The sequence below is a fragment of the Dendrobates tinctorius genome, unplaced genomic scaffold (genome assembly GCF_039654945.1).
Source record: "Dendrobates tinctorius isolate UK_male_01 unplaced genomic scaffold, ASM3965494v1 ptg000011l, whole genome shotgun sequence".
Lineage (NCBI taxonomy): Eukaryota > Metazoa > Chordata > Amphibia > Anura > Dendrobatidae > Dendrobates > Dendrobates tinctorius.
Window position 1 is genome coordinate 47,945,644 of NW_027361679.1, and position 26,574 is coordinate 47,972,217.

At 40.5% G+C, this 26,574-nt stretch overlaps 1 protein-coding gene across 1 annotated transcript in view; it reads left to right on the top strand.

Annotated features, from left to right (window-relative positions):
* Positions 1 to 26,574, top strand: part of SHROOM3 (shroom family member 3) — a 259,505-nt gene that overhangs the window by 47,780 nt on the left and 185,151 nt on the right. The window contains exon 2 of the mRNA XM_073541952.1: positions 19,136 to 19,219. The gene's annotated coding sequence lies outside the window, so the exon portion shown is untranslated. The remainder of the gene's footprint in view (positions 1 to 19,135; positions 19,220 to 26,574) is intronic.

Consider the following 26,574-nt stretch of genomic DNA (forward strand, 5'->3'; position numbering starts at 1 on the left):
TTTCTGAATCATGGCAGGTCACCGTTTTACCCGAGTATATTAATTGTTACTTTTTATTATAGCTGTAATGCTGCATGGTGATTTCCTGAGGGCATGGGTCACAGTAAAATTACAGGTTTATCTTTAGCGTTTTCCTATCAGGGAAAAGGTTGCACAATCTCAAGATTTCAGACATGGTCACCACCTGCAACTTTTCTACTGTTAGGCAAAAATTTGTACAGTAGTTGTGTTACTTTTGGGATCTTATATTTTACTCCTTCACTAACTATGACGTATAAGTACGTAACAGGTCGGCTCCCAATGTTTGATGCGGGCTCCGGGACTGAGCACGCATATTTCCAGACACATGACAGCTGGTCTGATCAGCTGACGTGCCACTAGCAGGCGAAGGTGGAATCGTGATCCACCCAAGGCTGTTAACATGTTAAAAGCCACTGTCAATCTGTGACAGCAGAATTTAACATTATCGTGCCAGAAGCGCGTCATTAGCTCTGCCCATCAGCGCCCCTGTCACATAATCGCGGGGCGCCGATGGGTTGGCATGACAACCCGGGGTCTGCAGGACCGGCGTTCATAGCAGATGAGCATTTCTGCTACACATAGCAGTACCTAAGCCCTACAATGTGTAGCACAAGCAATCAGAAGATTGCAGCTTTATTGAAGGAGGTAAATAGTTTTTAAAAAATTGTTTTTAAAAATATTAAAAAATAAATAAATAATCAACGGTGTTGTTCAAAAGTACAACTCATCCTGAAAAAAAGGCCTCACATGACCATATTGATGGAAAAATAAAAAAGTTATGGCTCTGGAAAAAAGGGGAGCAAAAAACGAAAATGAAAAAATGGAAAATCCCAAGGTCGTGAAGGGGTTAAAAGCAATATTGTTTAAAATTTCTACCTAAATGGCATGTATGTGCTTTGAGCCACATTTATATCGGATTTTGTACTTGGTGCTTCAGTTTAAGACCGGGGTCACACTTGCGAGAAACTCGCACGAGTCTTGCGTCTTAATACCAAGCACTGCCGCCGGCACTCGTGACCGGAGTGTGCGGCTGCATGTATTTCTATGCAGCTGAGCACTCCGGTCCAAGTGCTGGGTATTGAGACTCGAGACTCAGGCGAGTTTCTCGCAAGTGAGACCCCGGCCTTAAACTAAATGTAGCAAATTTTGTATTGAAAGAGAATCATTAAAATTAGTGAATGGACTGAATCTCCACGTGGGAAACCCTTTCCAAAAGCTAAGTGTTTTCTTTATATGGTGAGAAAATGTCATGAAGATCACTATTGTACAGAAATGGCCTAAAGTTTTGATACTCACACAAATTTTGGTTTCCACTTACTTTGCTGCTTCAGTTTTTAAAGTGGCAGATTGCATTAAATTTAGATTGCTATGATCAGATGAATTAGAGAAGTTTACAACATCCTTCCTTGCCTTGAAAATTAACTTTATCCCAAATCCCCCAAATCCCCCATTTCTATTGATCTTCTACCCTGCCACAAAATAACCTGCTTACGTCATAATCATCTGGTTAGCTCAGGAGAAAGTATAATGGAGGAAAAGGCAGCTGATATCAGTCTGTCATGTTGAATGATTTATACTGCCTTTGTCTATTAACGATGGTTACTGTCAAAAAAACAGTTTTAGGCTAGTTTCATGCTAGCGTATGGCCGAGGTGTGGAGGGCTGTGGGCTTCCTCTGTGAAGCTCCGCCCCCTGCGGCACCTCCTCCGATCAGCTCCGCCTCTGTCGGCATGCGGACTGCATACCCTATCTTTAGCATTGGGTACGCAGGCCGTGTTGATGAATGCAGATGCCTCTGCATGCGCCTTTTTGACGGTGCGGCGAGCGCACCAAAATGCAACATCCTGCATTTGGCGCAGGTCGCCGCACCATCCAAAAGACACATGTGGAGGCATCTGCATTCATCGGCACGGCCTGCATACCTAATGGTAAAGATAGGGTACGCAGGCCACATGCCGACTGAGGTGGAGCTGACCGGAGGAGGTGCAGCCGGGGGCGGAGCTTCATGGAGGAAGCCTGCAGCCCTCTGCACCTTGGCCATACACTAATATGAAACTAGCCTTAGAGATTGTGCCTAAATCAACCATTTAACTGATCATGAAGAACTTCAAAGAGAGGGGTTCAATTGCTGTGAAGAATGCTTCAGGGAACTTAATAAAGTTCAGCAAATGCCAGGACTGTCTCCTAAAGAGGATTCAGCTACAGGATTGGTTCACACCAATGTGTGACGTCTGCCTGCGGTCTGGGCTGCAGCCAGACAACAACCCGGGAAACACTGATACCCTTTACCCCTATACAGGGATCTGGATTTATAGGAGAGCCCAGGAGGCGCTGTCTGAATAGGAGCAATGACCAGAGCAGGACGGTCGCCAGAAAGGTGTTCCAATACAGGACACAGAGGCAATGATATCCGAGACTAAACCAGTCAGGCAGAAATGGTATAAAAACAGTAGACAGAAGCAGAGTCAGATTCCAGGCCGAAGCCAGAGTCATAAACCAGGAGAGTCGCAGAGGTACAGAATCGTTAGGCAGAAGCAGAGTCAGAATCCAGGCCGAAGTCAGAGTCATAAACCAGGAGAGCAGCAGAGGTACAGAATCGTTAGGCAGAAGCAGAGTCAGAATCCAGGCCGAAGTCAGAGTCATAAACCAGGAGAGTCGCAGAGGTACAGAATTGTTAGGCAGAAGCAGAGTCAGAATCCAGGCCGAAGTCAGAGTCATAAACCAGGAGAGTCGCAGAGGTACAGAATCGTTAGGCAGAAGCAGAGTCAGAATCCAGGCCAAAGTCAGAGTCAGTCAAACATTATTTCACACAGTAACACGCAGGGGAACCAAGAATATATCCGGCGGCCTGCAAGAGCAGTCCCAAGGTATTTGAGGGATCAGGTCATCCCTCACAGGCTCCTGGGCTGATGATGTCATCCGGACCGCCCCCAGGACCAGGCTGGATGGTGATGCACCAGCCCCTTCATGACTGACCGAGGAGCGAAGCCTGTGTCCAGCGGACGCCTGCGCAGGAGCCTCATAACTATCGCCGCCATCACTCGGGGTTGAAGTACAGCGCCTCCCAGAGACCGAGGCCGGAACCGCAGGCCACGAGTCTGACGGTGATGTGACAGTCCGGCGCCTCCTAGTGGCCGAGGCCGGGACAGCAGGCCCTGAGTCTGACGGTGACGTGACACAATGTAGATCTTGCTCAGAAATGGAAGGAAATAGATGTCAATGCATGTACATGTGCATTGAGGCGAAGGCCTATAGAGAGACTGTTCAGTTGCCAAGAATGGTTTAAGCAACTTCTATTTAAGAAAATCTTCAAGGACAGAATGACATTCTGCCGGACAAATAGGTATGCAGAGGACTGAAGTAAAGTTATCTTTCCCTTAGACTGTTTGGAACATCTTAAAGGGAATCTGTCACCCATTTTTAGTGATATCATGTAAAGATATCTTTCAGTTCTGTGTCACATAAGGATTCCATTAGGACTTTGTGTTTTGCATGTGAAGACTTCCGGGGCATAGACCGCGCTGAAAAATACCGGCGCATGTGCAGTACCGATTATATGCTTTGCCCACAGCTGGCAAAGCATACTGTGCAAGCGCCGGAGGCCTTTTCAATGCGGAACGCGGAAAACCTATGGCATCTGTGGTATTCACAGATGAAGATTACGTTCAGCAAGCTGAGAAGGGAGAGGGGAGAAGGTGAATAAGCCCCGCCCATTGGACCGGACCGCAGCGATTTCCATACATCACCAACCAAGATAAAAAAGGTATTTATGCATCAAAGGTGCAGCTCAGGGGGAATCAAAAGTCCTAATACAATCCTTATGTGACATAGAATTGAATTATATCTTTACATGATATCACTAAAAATGTGTGACAGATTCCCTTTAAAGAATGATTGTCCAGAGAAAGGTACCCTGAGACTAGACAATAGTAAGGCATCCTCAGACTGATCATTCATGTGTGTTTTTGCTTTTCATCCAAGGGAGTGGGTTCACTAGCAATTTTGCCTAAAAACTGCCATGAATAAAGAATGGTATCTAAACCTTCTCCAAGACTAACTTCTCTCAGTGATCCTGGAGCAATTTGGTGATGGATTTTTCAGCATGATGAAGCAACATGTCACAAATCAAGTGGCTCGATGAACAAAACATTTAAATATTGAGTCAGTTGCCAGGAAACTCCCCAGATCTATCTCAATCCCATTGAAAATCTGTGGTCAATCCTCAAAAACCAGGTAGAGAAAAAAATACAGAAATTGTGATACACTCTAGGCACTGATTGATAAAAAAATGGATTGTCATCAATCAGGATTTGGCTCAGAAGCTGATATCCAGCAGCCAGGGAGAATTGTAGTAGTCTTTAAAAATGATAGATCACACTGTAAATATTTGGTCATTGTATAAACTTGATGTATTTGTCAGTAAAAGATTAAAAAAACTATGAAATGCTTATAACTGTACCCCGGTAACCATTGAAAGATCTGCCTAAAAGATCTAAAAACCCTGAAGCAGCAAGCTTTGTGACAATAAAAGTTTGTGCCAGTCTCAAAACTTTTGGTCACGACTGTGAAGCAAAAGAATTTGGAATTATAGGAATATATGTTTAAAATAGAAATCCTTTTGGCTGAGCCTTGTGATCTGACTGCCTAGTTCCCACACAATAATGAAGTCGTTGTTATCGTCACTGGCTATCCATAGAGATCACATTTACTAAGTAATTTAGACCACTATCAGCTTCCTGAGAACCTCATGCCTCTGTCAAATTATTTGCCTTCAGCTAAAGAAATAAATTGCCGGAACCTTTAAGCATTAGAGATATCAATTGACAAGGATAAGGGACTAGAGAAAAACGAAGGACATTGTTTAAGGAGGTGACAAGGAAATGTAAACTCCCCACCCCAGTACCTTAGGGCATTGGCAGATTTAGTCATATTTCCAATGTAAATGAGAGAATGGGAAAGAATATATGTAGAGAATGAAGATAGAAAATGACCATGACCGGACAGAAATTGTAATTATACTTGTAAAAGAACATGATCAAAATCTCAACTGCTTGAAATAATGAATTAATATACTGCGGCCTTATGCAAATAAAGAAAAAAAATGTTGCTCTTTGACTTACAGATGAGTCATTAATTAGTTATATGTTAAGGTTCCCAAACACATTAGATAACTCTAGGCATCTAATGTGAATATGCGCCTTACCACAGATGGAGTTGAGGGAGAAAAGGATTCGGCCATTGAAATTTCAATGGAAGAGTTTGGCATCAGATCTCCCATAGAGAGCAAAGCACTGGCCGAATTGATAATTTCTGTATATGGCGGAGTGGGGAGAGATACAGGTGCACCTCACAAAGTTAGAATATCATCAAAAAGTGAATTTATTTCAGTTCTCCAATACAAAAAGTGAAACTCATATATTATATAGAGTCATTACAAACTGTGTGATCTATTTCAAGTGTTTATTTCTGTTAATGTTGATGATTATGGCTTACAGAAAATAAAAACCCAAAATTCATGATCTCAGTAAATTAGAATACTTTATAACACAAGCTTGAAAAAATTATTTTAAAATCTGAAATGGTGGACTAATGAAATTTATGTTCAGTAACTGCACTCAATACTTGGTCAGTGCTCCTTTTGCATCAATTACAGCATCAATGTGGCATGGCATGGAGGCGATCACCCTGTGGCACTGCTGAGGTGTTATGGAAACCCAAAAAAACACAAAGTCTCCAAAAATTCAATTTAAACAGCAGACAAAAAAGGCAACCACACTTACCTTCCCAGATCATGGAACAAATGCACTACAGGGTGCAGCCAGCCCATAAAGCAAGATGTCAGCAACACAGGTGCAAAATACCAGATCTCCACCTACCCAATCCTGGAGGGGGTGACTGCCCAATATACAATTGTACAATAAAGGTCCGCATAGGGTGTTGTTCACACAGGGGAACTGCATAGAGTCTGATTCACAGCCTATTAGTCACACCCCTACTTTTCGATTAGGCGGGCTGGCCAGCACACTCTCAATGCATCACCGTGTGAACACCCCTCATGGGCTGGCTGCACCCTGTAGTGCATTGGTTCCATGATTTGGGCAGGTAAGTGTTGCTGCCTTTTTTGTCTCCTGATTAAATTGAATTTTTGGAGACTTTGAGTTTTTAGTGGCTTTGCTAATTAGTTTAGTGTAGGGACTTGTAAGTGTGGGGATCCGTGATGAGGATTACGAGCTTACTTATTTTGGCAAAATGGGCAGTCACCCCCTCGAGGAATGGATAGGTAGAGAGTGGCTGTTGATCTGATATTTTGCACCTGTGTTACTAACATCTTGCTTTATGGGCTGGCTGCACCTTGTAGTGCATTTGTTCCTAGATCTGGGCAGGTAAGTGTTGCTGCCTTTTTGTCTGCTTTTTAAATCAAATATCAAACCATCTTATCATTTCCCCTGATATCATCATGAGTAGTTGGAAACTGTCAGCCAAGTATCATATTGTAGGATTACTGCAAGTTGATTTGCATTAATTATTAGTATAGGATGATATATAAACCATCTTAGAAATGTTATCATCTATCATGTGTCTGGAGACATTTGCTGAATTTGATACAATAGTGTAAAGTACATTGCATTACTTGACCATCATTTTAGCGGGTCATGACTTCTGTATTACACTATTCAGTACTTTTCGTCTTGTTAGCCTGCCATTGACCTCAGTCCACCTTCTGTGGGGTCAGCACCTTTTTCTTAGGGTGAGATGTAGTTCAGGGCATGCACCAAATCACTTGTATTTCTTTGTGCTGCAGTAGCCACTAATTGTACCAAATGACTTTATTAGAAAGGAGTGAAACAACACAAAGTCTGAAATGTGGCTATTTAAACCATTTTGCTTGATGCGACCCAGAGATGAACTGTGTCCCAGGGGTAAAGCAGGGTGCCGTCTCATTAATGTTACCTTTCTTTGTGTGAACGACATTAATACCAGATGCATAGGCAAGGCATCCATGTATAGTGTAAAGTGAACACATACCAAAGAGGTTGCATAGAGTGAGTAAAGGGGTACGTTAATAATCCGGACAATAAAAGAGGGTTAAAGTCCCATCACAGTAAACCAAAAGTCAAGTTAGTACTCTACTCTTTCTGTTCTATAAAATAACTTACCTGGAAATTCAATCATCTTTTTTTAACCATATAAAATATGAGATTGTGGCTGTATTGTAATATTGGTGTATTGTAATATAACTGAAGGGTCTGTATTTGTCCAGTTGATTAACCCACAATAGACAAATGAAGACAAATTTTAAAGCAGACTTGAAAATGTAACATTCTATAAAAACTAATATTCTTCTTATTGACATGTAGTTTTTGTGATTTGCAATTCTGCTATTTTAGAAGAAGGCTTACTTTTAATACATATCTAATCTTATGAGTATTCTTAGTTTGGTAGCTGATATCGCTTTGAACATTTCAAGTGTGTCTAGTCTACCTCTTGATATGCACTTATATATTTTAGATGATAAAAACTTCAAAAGGAAAGGTTGTACTGTCTCCATTGCTTCCTTTTCGGTAAAAAAAACTGCATGTGTGCTTTAGATGGCCACTGATGGGAAGATCTCACCCTTTACACCAAGAGATACATAATAACGTAAAGTTTAAGGGAGCCTCAATGCAACATTGGTAATTTGCGTGATACTGCTGTACTATAGCTGCGCCATTTGCCCTCGATATGGCGAGAATTTTGAAACCGTTTTTATTATACAGTCAAGGCCAAAACTGTTGGCACACTTGAAATTGTTCCAAAAATGAAGTATTTCTCTCAGAAAATTATTGCAATTACACATTTTTTGTTATGCACAAGTTTAATTACTGTGTGTGTATTGGAACAACACAAAAAAGAGAAAGAAAAGCCATTTGGACATCATTTCACACAAAACCCAAAAAATGGTCCTGACAAAATTGTTGGTGCCCTCAACTTAATATTTGGTTGCATACACTTTGGAATAAATAACTGCAATAAGTCGCTTCCTATAACTATCAGCAAGCTTCTTACACCTCTCAACTGGAATTTTGAATCACTCTTCTTTTGTAAACTGCTCTGGGTGTCTCATATTTGAAGGATGCCTTCTCCCTACAACAATATAAAGATCTCTCCACAGGTGTTCAATGGGATTTAGATCCGGTCTCATTGCTGGCCATTTCAGAATTCTCCATTACATGAATTCCATAAATTCCTTGGTGCTTCTTGAAGAATGTTTGGCGTCATTGTCCTTCTGGAAGACCCATGACCTAGGACGCAAACCCAGCTTTCTGACACTGGGCACTACGTTGCAACATAAAATACGTTGGTAATCTTCAGATTTCATAATGCCTTGCACACTGTCAAGGCACCACTGCCAGAGGCAGCAAAACCATCCTAAAACATCTTTGAACCTCCATCATATTTTACTGTAGGTACTGTGTTCTTTTCTTTCTAGGCCTCATTCCATTTTCATAAACAGTAGAATGATATGCTTTACCTAAAAGCTCTACCTTGGTCTCATCTGTCCACAAGATGCTTTCCCAGAAGGATTTCACATTTACTCAAATAACTGCAGTCTAGCTTTTTTATATCTCTGTGTCAGCAGTGGGGTCATCCTGAGTATCCTGCTATAGTTTTTAATTTAATTCAAATGTCAAAGGATAGTTCACGCTGACAATGGATGCACCCTGAGCCTGCAGGACAGCTTGAATTTCTTTGGAATTTGATTGGGTTTGCTTAGCCATCATCTGGACTATCCTGCATTGCAACCTTTCATCATTTTTTCTCTGCTATCCAAGTTGAGGAAGATTAGCTATAGAGCCATTAGTTGTAAACTTCTTGATTATGTTGCGCACCATGGGCAAACTAGCACCAAGATATCTGGAGATGCAACCTTGAGATTGTTGATATTGTTCAACAATTTTGGTTCTCAAGCCCGCAGACAGTTGTCGTCTCCTCTTTCTGTTCTCCATACTTAGTATGGCACACACAATGCAACGATTGAGTCAACTTCTCCCCTTTTCAGCTGTGATTTTCGTTTGGTCCAAACCTGTTACCCACAATTTTGGAAAGGTGTCAACAATTTTGTGCAGCTAATTTTTGGGGTTTTGTGTAAAATTATTTTCCAATTTGCCTTTTTTTCCTCTATTTCATTTGTGTGTTTTGGAACAACACAAAAAAACAAATGTGTATGATAAAACATGCGTAACTGCAATAATTTTCTGGGAGAAATACTTCATTTTCTGGAACAATTTCAAGAGTGCCTATACATTCGGCCATGACTGTAACATAAACCTATACACTTTACATGATATTCAACATCCAGTTCCCTTGCATTTTCTCACTTTCAGAGAATTCTGGCATATTTTTTAATTGTGGGCATACCGTATTTTTATTCAGTGACATTCTTATTTTGAAAATATAACTATACTTTACCTTCTACCACTTTTATTTTTAATCTCTTCATTCATAAAACCTCAGTTACTGACATTTATATTACATATATATGTATATATGTACCTATATACATGCAGTATATATATATATATATATATATTTATATTTACAGTGGGAAAAAGAATTATTTGATACACTGGCAAGTTTCCCCACCTATAAAGAATGTAAGGGTCTGTAATTTTTATCGTAGGTACACTTCAACTATGAGAGACAGAGTCTAAAAATAAAAACCAAAAAATCACCTTGTATGAGTTTTAAATAAATAGTATTTCATTGCATGAAATAAGTATTTGATCACCTACACACCTGCTAACAACAAGAATTCTGGCTCTCATACACCTGTTAGCTGTTCTTTAAGAAGCCCTCCTACTGTGCTCTCATTACCTGTATTAATGTATTAATTGCATCTGTTTGAACTCATTACCTGTATAAAAAACACCTGTCCACACACTCAATCAATCCCATTCAAACTTCTCCAGCATGGCCAAGACCAAAAAGCTGTCTAAGGACACCAGGGACTTGTAGACCTCAAAAGACTGCAATGGGCTACAGGACAATAGGCATTTTGGTGACACGTCAACAACTGTTAGCACAATTGTTAGATAATGGAAGAAACACAAGATGACTGTCAATTTTCCTCAGGGGTCCATGCAAGATATTGCTTCATGTGGGAAGAATGATTCTGAGAAAGGTAAGGAGTCAGCCCAGAACTACACAGGAGGACCTGGTCAATGACCTGAAGAGAGCTTTGACCACAGTCTCAAACATTACCATTAGTAACACACTACGCCATCATGGATTAAAATCTTGCAGTGCATGCAAGATCCCCCTGCTCACACCAGCACATATCCAGGCCAGTTTGAAGTTTGCCAATGACCATCTGGATGATCCAGAGGAGGCATGGGAGAAGGTCATGTGGTCAGATGAGACCAAAATAGAACTTTTTGGTATCTACTCCACTCGCCGTGTTTGGAGGAAGAAGAAGGATAAGTACAACCTCAAGAACATCATCCCAACTATGAAACATGGTGGGAGAAACATCTTACTTTGGGGGGAGTATTTCTGTTTAGGGGACAGGACAACTGCACCATATTGAAGGGATGATGGATGGTTTCGTGTATCGCCATATTTTTACCCACAACCTCAGTAAGAGCATTGAAGATTAGTCATACCTGGGTCTTCCATCATGACAATGACCTGAATCACACAGCCAGGACAACCAAGGAGTGGCTCTAAAAGAAGCATTACAAGGTCCTGGAGTGGCCTAGCCAGTCTCCAGACCTGAACCTAATACAAAGTCTTTGGAGGTAGCTGAACCTCAATGTTAACCAGCGACAGCCCCAAAACCTGAAAGATCTGGAGAAGATCTGTATTGAGGATTGAGCCAAAATCCCTGCTACAGTGTGTACAACTTGGTCAAGAACTACTGGAAACATCTGACTTCTGCGATTGCAAGCAAAGGTTTCTGTACCAAATACTAAGTTCTGTTTTTCTATCAAATACTTATTTAATGCAAGACAATGCTGTTTAATTATTTAAAAATCAAACAATGTGTTTTTCTGGATATTTTTTAAGATTCTGTCTCACAGTGGAAGTGTACCTACGAGAAAAATTATAGACCTCTCCATTCTTTGTAGATGGGGAAAACTTGCAAAATCATGAGTGTATCAAATACTTATTTTCCCCACTGTATATACTGTGTGTATATACGCATGTGTCATTTTAGAAATGCATAATATTGCAGGGAATCTAGATTTGATTGCAGAACTGAGTAATTGGTCCACAGATTTATTGTAATTTCAATATATTGAGTCCATAAGGAATGTCTGTCTTTACATTATTAACACTGCATTCAATAAGTTAAATGATATATTATAGTACGCCTTTTTTAACCTTTTGAACTATGTAACTATGCAAGAATGAGGTGGTTAAGTTCATAGATGATAGTGTAATACATGAACATGTTGCAATATTCTGTAGATCTGTAGAATAAATCTATCACAAGATGTTCCCTTTAGGGTGTGACCACTGCTTACTTCAGCATAATGCAGTAATATAATGTACAGCATTACAACCTGATCTGTAAAGTCTACGTAATTTAGTCCAAAACAGTCAATTAAGGTCAATTTAGGTTTGAAAAAACATCAGCTTCTAGATATGCAACAGAGTGAGGTGTTTTTTTGGGGTTTTTTTTGCAATGTTTGTGCAAATTTTGGGTCCTGTTTAGCTATTTTTTCCATTAAAAACAGCATGTTCTTCCTGTGGCATTTTCCTTTATACATTTTCTCATAAAATTCTCATTACTGGTTAAAAAAAAGGTATCAGAAAAAACACTTGTAAAAAAGGAATAAAATGTTTGACACTTCATAAAAGCTTTAAAATTCTACAAAAATCGGGTGATGGAAGCCAGGTTAGTGTACCTCCCACATTGCTTGTGCATTCTAAAAAGCCGATATAGATTTAGAGTTTACTCACAACTCCTGTCCATCAATTTATGCTGATTACTAGCCTGATATTTTATAGTCTAAAAATGTTATATATCTATGAAAATTGTACTTTGTAAATAATAGTCTAAAACAAGCTTAGAGAAAAGGGCTATCAGTACCACTGCATACTCCAATATATATAAAAAATTCATCTCAGAATGATTCAAGTGGCCTTAGGCACCAGCACAGCATTCCCACATATAAATTGATATGGAAGAAGTCACAGAACTCCAATCAATATACCATCACAGTAGAAAAAAAAAAAGACTTGGAGTGCACAACCTAATATTGTACATTATTTTATTTTACTCATTTATATAGCGCCATTAATTCCACAGCACTTTACAGACATTATTGGCACTATCCCCAATGGGGCTCACAATCTAAATTCCCTATCAGTATAGCTGGAGTCACACATAGCGACTTACCAGCAATACCGACACCGATATCAAGGTGTCAGGATCGCTGGTAAGTCGCTATGTGATCGCTGGTGAGCTGTCACACAGACAGCTTCACCAGCGATCAGCACAGCAATGCCGAGCGCCCGGCATCGCTTGCCATTCCTGTAAAAGATAGAATTAAAATAAAAAATATTGTTATTCTCACCTTCCGACGTCCCGCGCAGCCATCCCGCCTCTCTCCACGCTCCGGTACCAGTAATACTTTGCGAGAATGACCACGAGACGTCACGGTCTCGCGGGAGCGCGAAGTCTCGCTGTCATTCGTGCAAAGGATCACTGGGACCTGAGCGTGGAGAGAGGCGGGATGGCTGCGCGGGACGCCGGAAAGTGAGAATAACAATATTTTCTATTTTAATTCTATTTTTTACAGCAGATCGCTGGTCTCCCACCTGTCGCATGCAGTGATGCGTGCTGGCCAGCGGGAGACCAGCGACCAAAGAAATGTCCAGAGGTTTCTTACAGCGATCAGCAATACCGGCAGGGGGGCCGCTCGCTGATCGCTGTCACACACAGCGATCTCGCTGGTGAGATCGCTGTTACGTCACAAAAGTTGTGACTCAGCAGCGATATCGCTAGCGAGATTGCTATGTGTGACTCCCGCTTATGTCTTTGGAATGTGGGAGGAAACCGGAGATCCCAGAGGAAACCCACGCAAACATGGGGAGAACATACAAATTCCTTTCAGATGTTGAGATGTTGTCCTTGGTGGAATTTGAACCCAGGACCCCAGTGCTGTAAGACTGCAGTGCTAACCAATGAGCCACCATGCCGCCTCCATTGATCTGACTGTAGCCCAAAAAAAAAAAATTAAAACTGAAAACAGGTGCTTAGTTAACATTCTGATCAGAATGTGTAAGCCCACTGACAAGTTATAGTAAACTTTTTAGCATGTTCCTAATCTACTAAGCATAGCACTGTGCAGCAACTATTGCCACCTTGACTCCACACCACCTGGGTGACCCGGAGCACTCATGCTTCCAAGAAAAGTCCCCGTGGCAGTGGGTGACTCCAACCCATTCCATTTAATTTTCTGAAAAATTAGATGTCTTCTGTAACACATCGAATATAGCGACATTTCAACTCTAATGCATCGTTTGAGAGAGACACTTTGGAGTTGAAACATTAATGAATTTCATATAATAATGGGATCTAAAACCATCTCCAGATGCCAACACCTAACAGCAGACATGAGCAAAGCCACACACGCATTGCACCTCCAGAAAAAGAGCACCTAAAATTAAAAGGTTAGCATTTGGGAAGGGGGGACATGATAGACCTAGTATGCCATAATTTTACATAAAATGGTGCCCTATATGACCTGAAACCCTTTAACAAACATAGAATCAGGTCAGGTAAAATGACGGTTATGTGACAGCTAAGCATGTGTACAATTGTGCCTAGCTAGCCAACCACTGCATAGTAAGTAACACATACTACATTAGGAGTCTGGCCATTTTCATCAAATGGTTTCAATTCATACATTACAAGAATGGGGAAAGAAAAGTAGGGGTGCATAGAAAAGAATGGGGATAAGAGATAGGATCCAAATTAGTAGGTTAAGGAACAGTCTGTACAGGTAACTGACAGTTGTATATTTTTCTCCCAAGACAAAATGATTTAATGCCTATATCATATTTCTGTGTATCAAATTCCTCACTAATTAGAGAAGCTGCAGTATTGGAGGACAGAACACAAAGGAAAATCTCCAATTAACAGCTTAGTGTAGGTAAAAACATTCCTGCTGATGTTACATACATGGTGAAGATGCAAACTGTTTATGACAAGTTTAGCAGCATAGTTATAGGGGGTATAGTGGTAGGAATTGCACCTTGGCTCTGAAGCTCGAAAGGCCCCACCACATAAAGTGACCAAAGACTCCTTTGTCACATTAGAGTTTTATTAATATAAATAAATAATTAAAATTTGCGCTTAATAATGAACCCCTTTAGCTTGTAGTGACCTAAAAAATACACACAAATGAATTGGATTGCTCCATGTTAGGTAGTTATTACCTTAAGGTGCAATCTGAGCGAATGTCTGGACTCCAGAGGACCAGTAAAGAGCGCTGTGTGTCTTGATGTGAAGTCAGATTGAATGATGTTTGCCAGATAAACGTGGGTTAATACCACCACATAAAGTGACCAAAGACTCCTTTGCCACATTAGAGTTTTATTATTATAAATAGCAGAATAACTGGAAAGTCGGACTGCAGATTTTGTATTAAATATGCAATTTGCCTCTTCAGCGAGGAAGAGGGCTAGAAGTCTAGTGTCACCTATTGGAAGTAGCAGTCCTACAAGTCACTATCGACCCTTGCCACATGACTTAGTGTGAAAGCCAAACCAAAATCTCAATTTGCAGATATGGTATTTCAAGGTGCTGCCCCTCATCAGTGCATACTGTGAGATGTTGTTTGGCTACGTGACTTGGATTCAAGGGGTAACATTTCTCCTTGTGGAGAGTGACATGCCAAGCTTCCTCAAAGGCTCATTAAAAGGTTAATATTGACTTTTAGGATTGCTACTTCCAATATGTAGCACTACAGTTCTAGTCCTATTCCTCTCTGAAGAGGCAATTTGCAAGTTGTCACGCCGCCTGCTGCCGCGCCGTCCGCTCCCACTGCTCCAGCTCCCGAGTCCCAGCGCACTCACCTCTCCCGGCGCACTCCCGAGGTGGGCGCACGTCTCCCTGCTCCTTCACTTCCGCTCCTGCGGCAAGCCTTCGGTGCTCATCAGGTGCGCCTGCACACTGCGCGCCAATGACGCTGCCACACACCTTCCCTGCTGGTGCTGCAGCCGCTCCACCCCTTGTCTCGGTTAACCTGGCGGACACTGACCCGGAAGTCCTGCCAGCTGCCCTATATCAGGTAGCCTTGCCTCCTGCCCGGTGCCTGACTATCATTTGTGTTTGCATCTCTGATTCAGGTCCACGCTTCCCTGTGTCCTCCCAGCCTTGCACTCTGTCCTGTGCTTCTGTACCACCTTGTAAACTCCCTGTGTTCCTTCCTAGTGCCAGTCCATTCAAGCCTCCTGCTGTACCTGCCGCTACCGGCCTTGTCCATTCCTGTCCCCAAGCCTTCTCCTGCTGTACCTGCCACTACCAGCCTTGTCCATTCCTGTCCTCAAGCCTTCTCCTGCAGGACCTGCCTTTACCCCTGTGGTCTCCGGTTGTCTTTCTCCTGCCATCTGTCCCCGGGTATCAGCTTCCGCGGCGATAGTCTCCCCTGAGCTTGCCCCAGACGCTCCCTGTATAGGGGGTGGCCCACTTGGCCAGCTCGCCCAGGGGAGGTTCGTTGTCGCGGTTCTACGGGTTCACTTCTGGTTCCCCTCAGCCCTACAAAAGCCTCCTCACATTGGTATGTCTGTCAGGCTTGACATGTCACTCTCCACAAGAAGAAACGTTATCCCTTGTATACCAGATTTTGTATTGTGGCACAAGAGCTTCCTGGTATGCTCTTGGATTCGATTTACATTAGGCCCTCTTACATCTTATGTTTCGTGCTTGGTATGACACCTATGCTGTTTATCGAAGTGATTGTGTTCTCCTACTATATAGTTTAAAGCTCATGATTATTGTACAGTTACATCAATCTACTGTATATTGCATAGCCACAATCATGTTGATATATTGAGTCATGTTGTATATGCATATATAACATTTTATTTAACATTATTATTACCATTATAAAAATGTATGTATACCTGAAATATCTATTGCTTGGAAATTCTAAATTCTTCTAAATGTTCAAGTCACATATGACTTAGAGATTAGTGATACATGACTATGGATTTGGAGAAATGTGTCTATGTATAATAATAATATTTGGGCATGGGGTAAAAAGTAAGGTGAGATAAGTGACATTCCATACAATGGAATGCAGTCATTCAGTGGTTAACTATGAGTAATGTCAAGCCCAACTAATAAAGGAGACATCTGCCAACACACCCTATTGATGAAACTGCCCTTTAAAATAACATGATACATATAGGTAATACCAGAATACACAACTGCCTCAATGTCATCTGTTTTACTTTTTCTCCCTTTGCCAGGAGTCAGAGATATACAGTGGGTACGAAAAGTATTCAGACCCTTTTAAATTTTTCGGTTTTTCTTTTTTAATAAATTTGCAAAAAATTCTACATTTCTGTGTTTTTTTTCAGTCAAGATGGAGTGCGGAGTGTACATTAATGAGAAAAAAAGAACTTTTTTGAATTTACCAAATGGCTGCAATGAAACAAAGTGTGAAAAATTTAAAGGGGTCTGAATACTTTCCATATCTACTGTACATATATAGATGTATATTGGTACTCTAGGTGGTATTGGTTTTTAAATTTTCTTGGAAAAGTTTTAAGTTCTAGTCTTCTAACCCCAGTTGCTTTATCTATTGTTTTCCTGGTGTGATGTTGGAATCTATATTACCTCTGATTTTTAGTAATTTGTTTGGTTTTTTAGATGCCCATCGAGAGCCCCAGTGAGAGGCAATCATAGTGCTCCGTAGAGAAGTCACTATGGTCATACTAGAGATAAGGTCTTAGTGGCCAGACCCTGGCCATTCTTTTTTTTTTTCAAACTAAACATTTCTTTTCATCTATTCGAAAGATAGGTGATACATGTTCTCATATGGAATTCCCCTTTAAATCCAAGCTTTCTTTACTTACTATAGGGTATTCGCTAATTTATTTTCTTCTATATTAGACTATATTCCATATTGGAACATTTTATATTCTGTTAAATGGCCACAGTGTGAATGTGCACCTACACATCGCAGTTATACCAACATGTGTTCCCGCTCATTTCTTTGGTAGAGATGTTTGAATTTCAGAATGCAAGGGTGTAAACTACAAAATCGAAAGGCTTAGCTTTATGTTTGTGAATAATGGGATGAGGTGTATGTGAGTGTCCCTCCAGTGTAAAGGGGAAGGTCCTTATAGCATCCTTTAATAACCAGTCGGCCGTTACAAATAAATATTCTTGATTTAATTATTTATAGTGGAATACTTGGGTATTGAGTTATGACAACCCTAAAATCTAACTTACAATGTTATAAATTAGTTAATGTTTTCATTGCACAGTATAATATAGTATATAGCTAGCAATTTTAATGCATGGTGTAATATATTTGCAGCTATAAATAAAGCAGGATTTATGTGATGTCTTATGTTGTTCCATTTCTTTCCCCATCTTATATGCAGGTGTCTTATTATCAAGTAATGTGTAATTAGCGTTACGGATTATAATGACCTTTGCGCCTATTAGATAATAGTGAGGAATGTGTAACACCCTTCTGGGAGTCACAGCATATTTACCTTGGGCTTGTGTACTGAAACTTTGCTAAGTCCAGGTTTGTGTATTAATATTAATCCTTCCAAGAGTCTTGCGTGTAAGGCCGACATGTGCATGATGAAAAAACAATAAGGATTCCTTAAGAAAGTATACATACTTCTGTTCCCAAGGAATCTCAGTTTTGTGCCATATCACTGTGACTGTGATTATAGAAACAATTTAACCTAAGATCTCAGTTAAGCCCCCACTCACATTAGACCAGTGTTTCCCAAACTCCAATCCTCACGGCCCCCAAAAGGTCATGTTTTCAGGATTTCCATAAGTGAGAGAATTTATGATCCTTTGATGATATTTCCATCACCTGTGTAATACTAAGGAATCGACCGGACAGTCGAAAGAAAATTATTGGGCAATTGAATGTCAACAGTCTCATCTTTTTATCTCGCAACACAATCTAATAGGGGACAATCTGGAGACCCTTACATACATTAGATGGTCGGCTGATCTGCACTAAAATCAGCCTTTTCAGCAAACCTATCTAATGTGTATGGAGGCCATTACTACAAAAAAGCATGTATCAGTTGGAAAAATACTGTTGTGGTCAAAATCCTAATGATTCTCACAAATACCTGCAACTTATTCTAAATAGGTAAGTATTGAGAATGCAGAAGTTCACAGTAGACATCAACTTTACTATGATCAAAAGTTGCTGAAATTAGGCCATTTATTCCGATTAGTGAGGGTTCAAAAGTTGCTGAAATTAGGCCATTTATTCCGATTAGTGAGGGTTCAAAAGTTGCTGAAATTAGGCCATTTATTCCAATTAGTAAGAGTTCAATTTCAAGGTCCTTTATCAATCGGCTTATTGATTCAGCACTCAAGTGCTGCATCCTGTTTACTCTTCACCAGATATTGGGAGCCAGATCCCCACTAACATTGAGGGTCTGCCAACAATACTGTGTTCCGGGAAATCTCCTATAGAAACAAAGTAGTATCTAAGTACTGTATATTAATATTTTGTCAACTGAATTGGAGAAACAATGGTTGGACATCACCCAGAACAAAGATGTATAACTGCTTTTTTGACTCCTGACTTCCAAAGACAAACATGACATAATTGCACGATGTAGCTTTTGTTTAAGCTTCTGTATGCTTCAATAGCATTAAATCTATTTAATAAGCCATGAAAAAGCAAAGAATTTCCCTCGCTTAGGATTACTGTAGCTAATGGGAAACTCACAATCATAACACATTGAAGTACAGAAACATAATCATATTCAGGTTTGAAGGTGTTCTTATCAGATAGTGATGACATTTTAATGAATTATTAGTAGCTATGTCTATTAATCTAACTTTCCATAAGAAAGAGTAGCTGCCACATTTCTAATAGCTTATTTTTCTTCAATTGTTCCAGAATTGTTCTTGAAAATGGTTTGCTGGAAAACCTTTCTAGTGTAGAAAGAGAAAACGTTAACTACAGGAAAAGGTCTCCAAAAGAGTAAGTCATTTGATTTTTATAGCAATTTTGATAAATACTTCAAAGTTAATTAAGAATCTCAAAGGCAGGATTCAGCACCTTTCTTTATCACCTCTTTGTGGGTGCCTATGGCAGCGGACTGATAGTAGATTTAGCAGAATGGTAATTGTTTTCACTTATTTATGATCTTCCATTGTGCAAAAGTTATAATTGTAGTAAGACAGATTCAGAGGTATAACTTAATGCTTTGCCTCCATGATTGTATATGTGTAAAGTATAGCTTTTCTCATTCACAAGAGCACATTCTATGTCCAGAAAAATCATCCAGTGTTAAAAATGATTGCTTTAATGGATATTCCTTTTTATCATAGTGCGCCAAGCCAGTGGTTGGACTCCATGTGATAAGCCATTGTCATATATGTATTGTCATATAATATTGTAGACAGCATGAAGGTAGCATTTGGTAACACAAGTCTTTACTGTGCTTATTTACATATTAAAATGGTTAAATCAAGGGCACACAACATTTTTGGCCTGAGAGACACATTGCCAAATTTGGCCAACACCATGGGCTGCAATAAAACATCATAAACATCACATCATAAATATTTAATAGGTTCTGCTTCCATTTTTAGGATTCCAACTTATCAGGGGCTTTCTTCTCTCCCATTCACAATCCAGAAGGGACAAGACCATGGATTCCGTTTTTTCCACTGTAGATTATGCAAGATGCTAACACAGTAGAGTGTTTCCCTTCTCCCATAAACTGCAATGATTGTGATAGCACTCATGCATGGCCACTTCTTTATTTACTCCTTATCTGGATGATGACATGATCACAGACATTGCCACATAGTACAGCATTAATAGTAGTTACCCATTAATACAGTGTCACCTGAAATCCTCTACTCGATAACATGAAAAAATACATAGCAGCCACTAGATACCGTCAGGTAACCCTGTAACCATATAGTTGAGGGCTGCACAGAAAAACATTGATGGTTGAACATGGCCCCCATGCTACAAGCTGTGCACTCTGGATTAGAGATTACATCGTAAAAGAATTTTCCTACAAAGTACATTTTAATTAATAGATCTTAGAATAATTATAATTATAATTTCCACAATTGGATGTGTTAAAAAAATGTTCCTGTGCTGAGATAATCTTATGGATGTGCCTCTCTTGTGTTTACTGTGTAATGTCTGTGTCTGACGGTGCAGGGACATGGTCTGATCATACCACAGCTCCTGGGCAGAGGAGGAAGCAAAGGGATATACAGACAGGACAGCAGGGGCTCACAGCTGCTGCTTTCTGTGAGATAAAAGCATTGTTTAAAAACAGGCAGCAAATGTTTTACTTCTATACTTTACTTTACTGCTAGCCCATGCTGTCCTTCATGTATACACTCTTTTGCTTCCTCCCCTTCCCAGGAGCTGTGGTATGATAAGACCATGATCCTGCACCACCAGACACAGCCATTACACAGTACACAGCAGGGGCACATTTTTTAACACATCCAATTGTGAAACTTATTTGTATTCAAATCTGTTTAATGAAAATGTTCTTTGTTCATGGTACAACTCCCTTATTTCTTGGAAAAAATTAGTAGTCAGTATTAGAATATTTTACGAGCAGAACATGATATGACTGATGGACAAAACCTAGAGTAACATTCTATTTAAATCAAGGCTTAAATGAGTTTTCCAAAATAAATGTTTCCTTCTTAAATACAAACTACCCCAACACATAGGCTGCATCCTTTGAAATAATGAGTGACTATGTAATATAGGATTTTTCCAAATCCACAAGCGCTAGAACAGGAGCTGCACTTTGCTACAGCTCATCATTCTGGCTAAATGTGAGTTGTAACTGTAGAAACCAATTTTTGAACCCTTAAAAGAGCATAGAAAGATCAAATATTAGTTGCAAAATTGAGATGACTCCCCTTATTATTAACGTTTTCTCCCACATACTAGGTCATGCAACAAAATGCTATTACATACAGCTGTACTTTCCAGTTTAAACCTCTCTGCTGAGGATAATACAAGTTTTGTGCGTTTTATTTGATTTGTATGGCAAGCAATAGATTTCTATTTACACAGTCATCTGTGCAAAAGCACTGGTCAAACACAGCTTCCAACCCACAACTCAGTCATGTTCCACCCTGAACGCATTCACTCCTATGACTACTCTCAGCAGGAGCACACTTTTCATCTTTTAACATGCTGCACCAGCAACTTTCTACTTGACCTACTGACATGAAACATTGTTTTTTTTGTCAATACCCATAACCTAATCTCTCAGCAAATTGTCAGATAGTTTCCACTGCTTTTGAAAGGACACACTTGAAATCTGAATCACAAGAAGTTATCCAACACTATATCCTACTAATCCAACAGTTGCTTAAAGCATCACTCCAGCATTTTTTTTTCCGCACTGGAGTGGCGGTTTAATAGTGAGTTCCCTACCACCCAGACCTGTCATATATTCACCCTCCAGCGTCTTCATCGGTTTTCAACGCCGCTACTGTCCCACAGCGCCATCCTGTGACAGTAGCTTCTGACTGGCCGGAAATCAGAGCTACGTTGCAAGCGCTCAATGCAAGTACTGTATATGAGAACCAGAACAGGGCTCCCATAGACTTGTATTGAATAGTGACCTCCACGCAGCTCCATGAACCACTGGAGCAGCTGGCAGGTCACATTTCACTAGAGACCGACGGGAGTGGTGGCGAAAACAGATGAAAATGCCAGAAGGGGACATACATCTGGGGTAAGGGACTTACATCTAAGGCACCACTGCAGTGGTGCAATAAAAAAACCACTGGAGATGTGCTTTAAGAAAAAATAAAATATCAGAATATCTCATTACCATTATGACAGCTCAATAGCCTGGAATGAAATTTGTTTGTATAAGCTTTAGTTATACTTGGACAAACCCTGCTTATACCCCACGCTTGGCCCCTGATAAAAAGCTTATACTCATCTCCCATGAAGGCGCTGTTCCAGTGGTGTTGGCATCTGCATTCCTGGGGATCTCGTGTGGTTGTTATGACACGTGAGCCCGGCGCCTAATCAACACTATTTACTATGCCATCTTGAAGTTCCTAGGCTCTCTGTAACAGGGCCCACGCAATCATGTGCAATGTACAATGCTAGTGTCATCATATGTGGCAAATAGGCTGTTCCTACTGTCATATTCTACTCAATTTTCACATTCTCTTTCCTTTACATGCTCTCTTTCACACTCATACATATGAATGCTTGGCTTGGCCGAATATGCATATGTTCTCAATAGAGCAAGGGCAATAAACTGCTTCCAGACAAAAAATGCAGCAGCTTATCTCCATGGAAAACAAAGGATCAGGCATTTAAATTCCAAATGTCCTATCCTTCTTTCTTCAGACATCAATTGTCTGGGAAAAGTTGGGAGGTACTAGAGATGACTTTGCCGAATGTTTCAAAAATATTTGTTTTGCGACAAATGGAGCAGCACAAATCTAAATACTGTAAGGTTTGTAATTGCTCGAAAAATACAAATGGGAGCGAGAACTTTGCTGACCATAAAAGCTTACAATCGACAGGAGAGAGCGGTTACTACTGACCATAAAAGCTTAAAGTGGCTGTCTATTGCTTTTACATTGATGACCTATCCATAGGAGAGGTTATCAATGTCTGACCAGCTGGGGTCTGACACCCAGCACCCCCACCGACCAGCTGATATTGGTGTCAGTGGCCGTCGGCCAGAAGTACTCACTTGTGGAGCAGGCCATCTTCCTCAGGGTAGTACACAGCCACCTCCTATTGATTTGAATAGCCTCAGGCACTACCAGAAGGTGGAGCAGCTTAGCAAGTGAGTGCTAACGGCCGCCGCCGATACCCATAGCGGGTGATTGGTGGGGGGGTCCTGGGTGTCGGACCCCAGCCGATCAGACATTGATGACCTGTCTTAAGGATAAGTCATCAATGTAAATTTAATGGACAACCTCTTTAAACTCTACAGGAGAGAGAAAGCGAGGACCCTGCTTTCCATAAAGCTTACACTCTATAGGAGAAAAAAAGAGTACATTATGGGGAGACCTTCATGGCATCACAAAATGATGATAGCCTGCTTTCTGCAGAGCAGTAGTCGCGATTAAGCTGGTGTTCGGTTGCGCTTTAGCACTTTGCAGACAATAGATCTCCGAGTCCTAGTGTGCTTGTTGGCCACAGGCTTCCGCTGCCTAAAGGCTTCCGCTGCCTCCTGGCTTCCATCCTCAGGAGCCACCACACACAAAGTATGGGACACCAAGTTCTTCGAAACAGTCAAACTTTTATTTATCAGTCCAAGTACATCAAGTGGGTTCAAGTGGGATAGGGCACAGCTATGCAGACTTCCTTCCTCTTTATCACAACTCCTGTTCTGTTCTGCCCCACGTATATTCTGGACTGCCCTCAAGCCCACTGACTCCATCAGCCTCAGGGATTTGTATGCTGTCCTAAGCTTATGTTTATGCTCTACACTTTGTTTACTGTATATCACTATAATACATTATATCACATTACATTAGAGACATGTTACTTCACATAAAAACGCTCAACGGTATTCACATAATGTGAATTTGATTTGATTGAATTTGATTGAATTTGACTCAAACTAGATCCTGCTCAGATTGAACCGCTCATCTGTAGGAGGCATCTGTACACATTAGATGGCCTGCTGGTCCTGTTAAAATATATGGGTTCACATAACGTTTCTTTTATGCACATAGGGACTTTTACTTGTTATCATTCGCTCTCATTGCCCTTTTTCTTTCTTTGATTTCTCCATCTATTTTCAATGCGGTTGTGATGTATGTCTGAGGCTGTTAGCTAATTAAGCAATTTCAGACAGACTTGGCACTAGATGAACTTTAGCCTCCAAGATGTGTTCAACAAACATCTGCTGGCCAGTGGAATGAGCCAAAAAGCAAGATAAACTAGCTGAGTCAGTAATTGAAGGGACAGAAACGGAGTCAGAATCATAAGACAAAAGTGTAGTCAGGAAAATAGCTAGTGTCAGGTACAAAAAAGTCAGTAAAGAAGGATCAAACTAGCCAAGGTCAGGATCAGAAGGATTAGCAGGGAAAGACGAAGTTGAGCTAAACAAGACGGGCCAGAATAATTAACGGAATACCACAAAAGCACAACAGTATTGAGAAACGAAATACAATAACTGGCAACATAGATGGTTTGTATGGAGCGAGGTTGCGCCCTCTTGTCGGACATGCTCGCTGGCTGTCCGTATCACTAAATGAGGCGCGGCCTCGGCTCAATACAAGTGTATGGAGTGAGGTCTCGCTCTCTGGCTAGGGGTATGTATAGCTTATACATACCCTTTGTTTCAGGGTCTGAAACCAGCGAATCCCCACAGCGCACAGTGCTTGCCCTGGGGAGGATTCATAAGCCTGCAGTCACACAGAGTGACTGCAGACTTATCGTTTTTTTATCGGACAACCCCTTTAATAGATAGTTTACACAGGCTGTCAAAGAATGATAGGGACAGAATAATCGCTAATAGATCATTCAGTAGCCTTCAGCATCTCTAAAGCTTTCTGCGGCAATGTGCTACCAAGAAAGTTTTTTGTTCAATCATTAACAATCCAGCCACCCAAGAAATAAGTGTTTTGGTCATCCATTGGGTGCTTGTTGATCTGTTTACACCTATGAACGTTCCTATCAGCATTTTTAAATATGGATGAGGTACAAACGTTGTACAATGGATAAAAAAAGTGTTCAAAACTCTGTTAAAATGCCATATTTTTGTTATGATAAAAAATTATATCATGAAGAATTATTTTAGAACTTTTCCCACCTTTAATGTCAACCTGAATCTATACAATTAAATTGAAAAATAAAATGAAATCTTTTTAGGTGCAAAAAGAAAAATGAAGAAGGAAAGTAATTTTGTTACATAAATATACCCACTCTTAAACTAATACTTTGTTATAATACCCTTTGAATTTATGACAGCATTTAGTCCTTTTGGGTAGCTGTCTATCAGATTGACACATCATTGCCCACTCTTCTTTAGAGTAGCATTCCAAATCTGTCAGATTGTACGGGCATCTCATATGTACAGCTTTCTTCAGGTCAAGCCACAGTTTTTTAGTTGATTTGTGCTCTGGCTGGGGCATTCAAGCACTTTAAATATCTTCTGACTAAGCCATTCTTTTATTAATTGTTAGGTATGCTCAGGGTCATTGTTGTGATGGAAGGTGAAATTCCTTTTCATCTTAATTTTTATAAGAGGCCTGGAGGTTTTGTTGCAAAAGTGACTAAAACTCTAATTCCAGCTTCTGTAAAACAGCCCCAAAGCACAATGCCGACTCCACCATGCCTCACTCTGGGTGTGGTGTTCTTTTGGTGATGCGCTGTTTTGGCTTAGTGCCAAACATACCTTTTTGGAGTTATAGCTAAAAAGTTTAATCTTGGTCTCATGAGACCATAACACATTTTTTCACAATATTTTGGCAGGTTTAATGTAGGTTTTGGCGAAACATAGCTGGTCTTGGATGTATTGTAAGAAGAGGCTTCTGTCATTACAACCCCATAAGCCTGACATAAAAAATACAAAAGATCAATGTCATATGCAGTACACAAGCAGTACTTGCCAGAAATTCATGCAGCTACTATAATGTTGCTGTAGTTCTCTTGTAAGCCTTCAAGACCTATTTCCCTCTAGTTGTTTCAGCAATTTTTGAGGGATGTCTAGTTCTAGGTAATGTCACTGTTGTGTAAAATTTAAGCCACTTCTTGATGACATCTTCACTTTGTTCCATGGTACGTTTAATGGATAGGAATTATTTTAATTTTATTATTTTTGTTTTCTTCAAAATGATTTTATCTTTGTTTCTCAATGGATTTACACAGATTATGGGTGACATCAAAGATGGAAAACTTTCTGAAATACTGTATATACTTGTGTGTAAGCTGAGTTTTTCAGCACATTTTTTGTGCTGAAAACGCTCCCCTCAGCCTATACACGAGTCATTGTCCAGAAAGCCAGGGGGGGAGGGGTTGCGGCGGAGCAGCTGCAGGAGCTGGTGGCTGCAGTTGTAACTGTGCCGCTGCTAAAGAGAAATGAATATTCATTTCTCTTATAGTAGTGCCACCGGCTTACAAAAGACATCATACTCTCCCTCCTCACGCTGTCACTGTCGCTTCATCTCTGTTGATCCCGGTGCCGACAGCTCTTCCTGTGCTTATCGATCACATGGCACTACTCATTACGGTAATGAATATGCATGTATCTCCACTCCCATAGGCGTGGATTGCATATTCATTACCTTAATGAGCAGTGCCACATGATCGCTAAGCACAGGTTGAGCTGCTGGAAGCCAGAATGAGGAGCTGTG